We start from the raw sequence: 6,636 nt of genomic DNA on the forward strand, positions 1-6,636 counted from the left end.
GAGGATGCGGGTTGGCAACAGAAACAATCTTGCATGTGCTCTGCGTCGACCCCACATTTAATTCCCAACGCAGGTGTCTGCTTAAGCCAGAATGGAACAGGCTGGGGGTTCGGTCCTGTAGGCATGCCATTATTGCCGCTTTGTCTCTAGATAATAATTTTTAAAATATACATTTGGCCAAATTTCTTCAGCAAGCATACCGCAACCTAGATAAAATGGACACTGCTGAGGTTTCTGCTCATTGTTAAGACTGAATATGCATTCTAATAGAACTTGCAAAGACCGGGAGGGCTAATCTACAAATTGTAATGTTTTAACTGGCATGCTTATGGCCACATTTTATTGTTTTCTATTCTTTTCATCATTCTTTTATTTCATAAAACTGTATACAATGTGATTTGTGCGATCTTTTAAAGATATGTTTTTATCTAAATAAAGGAATTATTACTACTTACTACTCATGACAACACCCACCCACACCGCTGGACACCCACAGGACCCCATCTTCTTTGCAACTCAACACGTCTCCTTCAACCACACCACCTCACACCACTGGACAGACCACAGATGCCTCTACTTCATCTTCGGTAAACCCACCACACCACCCTGCACAGAGTACATGCCTTGCCGCTGTTGGTGCAAGGCCACTGTGGACTAAGTGACCGCCACCCTCGCCCTGGGACCACCCGCCGACCATACCTACCCCGACTCTGCTGCCATCAACCTCAAACACTGGATCAACAACTGCGCCGACATCCTCGCCACACTCAAGGCCTCCGCCACATATCACAACAACAAGATAGCCGCATGGTTCACCAAAGACCTCAGTACCTACAAGTGCACCTGTTGGAAGCTGTAGTGGATCTGGCTCCGCCACCAAACACCGTACAGTTACACTGCACACAAGAGCGCCACATGCAGACACCACCAACTCATCCGGACCGCCAACAGGACAGCCTAGACAGCAATGCACATAATAGCAAATAGGACTTCAACATCGTGATTGAAATCACAACTTCCACCTACCACACCAATTACATAGCACCATCACAAGACCTGTGTGACTCACTGTCCACCTTCTGACCCTGTAAGATCATCCACATCCACAACAGCTTCCACTCCGCTACCCCCCCACAAACGAGTACACTCCCCTTAGTCCAACATCCACAAAAATAAGCTGACCGCCCGGTACTACGTCAGCAATGAAGACACCATCAGGACCATGGACTCCATCCACTCCGGATCCTCATCTGACACATGGCTTCTCAACATTTCAAAAAAATCCAGCAAAGCCAGCGCACCTCTTCTCCCAAACACAATCCACATCACCTTCCAGACAGCTACCTTCAGTGGGAGCCGGGAGAATGCTGAGCTCACCGTCTCAGTGAATATACAAAATGCGGACCACAAATACCTCAAGAACTTGTAGCCCATCTCCCTCTCACAGAAAAGGTCACATTGAAGATCATCAACAGACTGATGACCCGCTACCTCGAAGACCACAACATCATGGGACCATCCCAGTCTGGATTCCGCTGCTGCCACAGCACGGACACCGCCCTCATCACCGCCAACAATGACATCAGCATCCTCTTGGACAAAGGAGAAACAGCCGCCCTCATCCTTCTGGACCTCTCACTAGCCTTCCACACGGTCTGCCAACAAACCCTAAAAGCACGCATCCATGACGCCGGAACCTTTGAGATAGCCCTGGCCTGGGCCCCATCCTTCCTCTCCCGCAGAGCACAGAGCTTCTGCCTCCCACACTTCCATTCCAAGACCACTGAGACCATCCGCAGCGTCCCACAGGGATCATCTCTCCCCGACGTTGATCAATATCTACATGGCAACACTCACCCATGTTGAACTACAACATATCCTCACCATCATCTCCTACGCCAATTACACACAGCTGATCATATCCCTCACCAAAGAACCACAGACTGGCAAAGGAAACCTCCATAGAGGAATAAAGGCTGTTGCCAAATGGATGAAGGACAGCAGGCTGAAGCACAATTCTGACTAAAAGGAGGACCTCATCCACGGCCCCACCACCTCGGCCTGTGACGACTCGTGTTGGCCAACACCGCTAGGAACTGCCCCAGAACACAACAACCACGCACGCAACCTGTGGGTCATACTCAAATCCTCCATCACCATGAACATGCAGGACAATGCCATCTTCCTGCCTCAACACCCTCTGCATGCCCAGTATGATCTTGAAATGGATCTCCTCAAACTCTTGATAAACAGTCATCTGGGCCCTCTCCACGAGCTCACTGGATTACGGGAACGCACCCTATGCAGCTACACCAAACAAACTCATGAGACGGCTGCAACACATCCAGAACGCCTCGTCACGTATGATCGTCCATTTCCCCAACACGGCCACATCACACCACACCTGAGAGGCCTGCACTGGCTCCCTGTCAACAACAGGATCCCCTCCAGACTCATCATCCATGCACACAAACCTCCTAACCATGCCAGACCAGCATACCATTACACCGACTCAGCTTAGACACACCCACCCGCAGCCTCCACTCTTCAAACCTCGCACTTACCACAGTCCCTCACTTTCAGAAAACCACCGTCAGTGACAGATCCTCCTCCTACCTTGCCTCAAAGACCTGGAACATACTCCCTACAAGGCTACAACTGACCCAGGACCTGCAGGCCTTCAGAAGACTTCACCAGACTGGGATTTTCAATATGTAGCAGCCCCCCTATCAGTACATTGAGACCCTCACGGGTAGGTAGTGCGCTTACTAATAGAATAGATTGATTGTTTGAGAGCCTAATTGTGTGTGTAGGATTGGAGAGCTGTAGATGATAGTCACAATGAGGGTGGACAGACAGTTGGTGTGATCCCGGATGTGCAGATGTTTGACAATGCGGAGTGTGTCCTTGGTGTTGTATGTGACTCTGAGGGTGTACCTCCTTAAGTTGGACCAATCATAATCCTGGTTTTGGTCTGTGGTCCCTGTGGATTTTGGATTATCCATCTATGATGGCTATGTAGAAGCGCTGTTCTGATGTTGCGTACTACCACGTTACAGTATTGAAGGCAATATGTGGTGCAGTAGTGTTGACGAGGTAACACAGTACAAAGTGGTGCTGCTGGAGGTTGTGTGTGTGCTGTACAAGGCACATATCCTGTTTGTATGTAGATGCACTGTTAGGTGGTTGCACACACAGGCTGAAAAGCTGTCAAGGGTGTGTTTGTGGTAGTGTGATACCGCCGGATGATTGTCTGGTGTTCACTGTGTGGAGGGTGGCTGGAGCAAGAGTCTGTTGAGTCACATGAGTCATGAAAAGAGGTGAGCGTCTTGCAGTGTGCTTGTTGCTGGTGTTGATGGACCTTCCTTTCTCATGGAGGTTGTGCAACAGTGACACAGACACGCTGCGGCATGCTTTAGGAATAGATGGATGGAGTAGTGTCTTGTAGGTGTGTGTGGTGCAGGTTCTGACCATTCAGTGCTGCTTTGTGGCGGGGATGCAGCAGCACAAATGAGTGAACACATGACGGCAGAAGGGGGGTGACAACATGCTAAACAAGCACACAAATCCAAGGATTCTAGCAGGGCACAAAGTGATATGTGTATGTGAAGGCTGGAGTGTCTGGTCACCCATGGCTCAACACGAGGTAAATGTCTGAACAGTCGCCAAAGATCATGGTCTCAGGATTAGGCAGCCTAAGGACAAGCGGGGCATAGGACACACAGTGTCAGCAGGTGTAGCATGCACGTCGTGTGTAGCAAGCTAAAAAACACATACACAACCATGTACGTCTGGCACTATATGGTACATTTGCCATTCCCAACAGCATGCATGTTGTCACTGTACACGTAATCACATGTGAACAACCATTGTAAACAAGGCCATATTTAACGCATGCAGACTGGCAAGAGATGTGCGTTGACAGCAATGAGGCACAATGTACTGTGTTAAACACACTTACTACGCAATAGGATAACGTTGTTTGTGAGGCCATGCTGCATTAGCCATTGTACCTGCCCAGTGGCTTTGCTCTGAAGACAATAAAAGTCATGCAATGATGTCACCTGTAATGCGGCAGAAAGATTCTCCACACGACTGCCAGGGACTGGCCGTACCTTTGATCATCACAGTGGTGCGATGCTGAAAGGGTTCCATCTCCAAATAGCCCCTTGGTCTGAGTGCAAATGACAGACACAAAAGGGAGATCAGGCGAGGGAAGGAGCGGATGGGAACTGCATGGAGGGAGATCTGAAACAAAGTTAAACATGCATAAGGATTCAACAAGTTTGTCACAGAATCACAGAATACCTTTGCACCTACACTGTACCAGTCACACCTGTGAAGTGTAACCACTGGCACTGTACCCTATGTGTGATCACAGATTTTGCAATGAGACTAGATCAGATGCATAAACACCAACAAATAAATAGGTAGTACAGTTTCTCACCTGAACAAAACAAGTGTAACGCTCACGAGACTGCTACTATGCAATTAGATCCATGCGGCCATCAAATGTTTCACAGTGTATGATTGAGGGTCCTATTCTCAGAAAATGTAATGTATAGCAGTGCTACGCACACAAGGACAGCAATCCGTATGTAGCCCTGTGAATCTGTAAGGGCCATGACAAGACAGTAGACATCACCCGCAAGAGCCATTAGCAGCGCCTCAAATGAGGAAAGGAATGACCTAAACACAAGGAAGCCCCACAGGAGCCAGTCATTGGCTCTTGCAACTGTGCCCCACTATGCTAAACATGACAAGCAGGTGTGGCCTAACTCAACAGCGAGTAATGAGGAACAAAGCCACTAAAATAAGCCTACAGTGACCATGACATGCTGCACGGCACAAGATAATCCTGTGAATTACTTCACTCGACTGGTGCCACGGACATGTAACATTTGCTACAGCCTAACGTAGTGATGACATCAGCGCAACATACCTAGCATCTTGGGAATGGAAAATGAACATCAACTCACTGAGAAGGCTAGCGAAGCAGTGTTCTCCATCGGCACTGAGGTAATGACATGACAGGGACATGACATACTGCCACTAGGAGCAATGCATCCATGCAAACAGACTCACAGGACAGTTGACAGAACATGTTGGACATACACTGGCCCACACCGACACAACATTGTCATCTGGAAATCAAACTGTACTGGCCCACAAGGTTGAGTGGATGATTGGGACACATCCTGCTGCACACAGTGAGGCTGCAATTCTCCACAGAGCTTGTGTTTGTGATGTCACACACAATGACAAGCCGTGTTATCCGCAATGTGTCAGGCTCAATGTTACTACACATTGATGCATTCACCAAAGTCAATACTCAACTACAGATGACTGTCAAGAAAGGTGAATGTCTTGTCATGGGAGTGGCGCAACATGAAAATGATACATGGTAACGTGACAATGTATGTATGGGCCTACAACATGCACATGAACAGTTTCCACACATTTATGAACCATACCAACAATAAACTTCCTGTTTGTAATCCTTACCCAAACTGACATTTCCACATGTTCGTGCAGGGAACACAGATACATCCGACGTTGCCATCATCAAGAGGAATAGCAGGAGGACCACGATGACACAGACAGACAACAGGCAGGGCGACATGGAAAGGACAGGCACACAAGGGGTCACGTCATGGATATATTAATTCTAACATGGTCATGTACAGAACACTAATAATGTTGTACACTTGTACATTCAATGTTCACTCATTGCGCTCATGTGTGTGGCATCAATTCAATTAAAAAATTCTTTTTTTCGGCCGATTTGGCCATAAAAGAGTACAATATAAAACACAAACAGGTAGGGAGGGTCAGGGGAGGTATATACAAAGAGGGATGGGAGAAAACAGGTGACATTTAAAATTCATTACTGTACAAATGGGAATATTTTCATACAGACAAAAATACTAGCAATCAACATCAGTTAATTGATGCCGCTTGCACCACATAGCTGGCAGAAATGTAGATAGTGCAAACACAATAGGGCTCAAAAAACTTGTTTTAAGAATTCTAAAAGCATTCAAGCAATGTTTAAAACCCAGATTTCTGCACAATACTAACAGTCAATATTTTCTTGGTTTGGTGTATGCTGGACAAAAAAAGACAACATGAAGCTCATCTTCTAAGTCACAGCAGCAGCCCAGGCAAGACTTATTAGAGGAGGCCGTCCAGCTACTTGTGACGGCCTTAAGGGGTAAAGTGCCATGTCGCCATTGGATAAAAAGTTTGCGCATTAAAATCGGGAACACAACATCCATGAATTCCTCGAATTGATAAGAATTTTTGAATTCTAAAAAGGAATTAGTAAGGGTGCCTGCATTAGGATCCACATTTAGGAGTTCCAGCTTTTGCCCTTTGTAAATTTTAGTAAACATTTTACGTGATACCCGACCGCAGACCCTTTCTGGATCTTCCCACATAAATTGTAGTCCAATACTTAAAAGTTCATGCTTCATGAACACAAGCCTGGGGATTTTGCCTACACAATTAAAGCTGAGGATCTGTTTGAGTTCGTCCCTATAGCTTGAAAGATCTGGTGTAGTCCATATTATATGCCAGAACCTTAGGGGTTTTACTGTTAGCTCGTTTGCGATAGGCGTCAGTCCCAGATCTAAC

This window comes from Lissotriton vulgaris, unplaced genomic scaffold, assembly GCF_964263255.1.
Source record: "Lissotriton vulgaris unplaced genomic scaffold, aLisVul1.2 SCAFFOLD_2711, whole genome shotgun sequence".
In the NCBI taxonomy this organism is placed as follows: Eukaryota; Metazoa; Chordata; class Amphibia; order Caudata; family Salamandridae; genus Lissotriton; species Lissotriton vulgaris.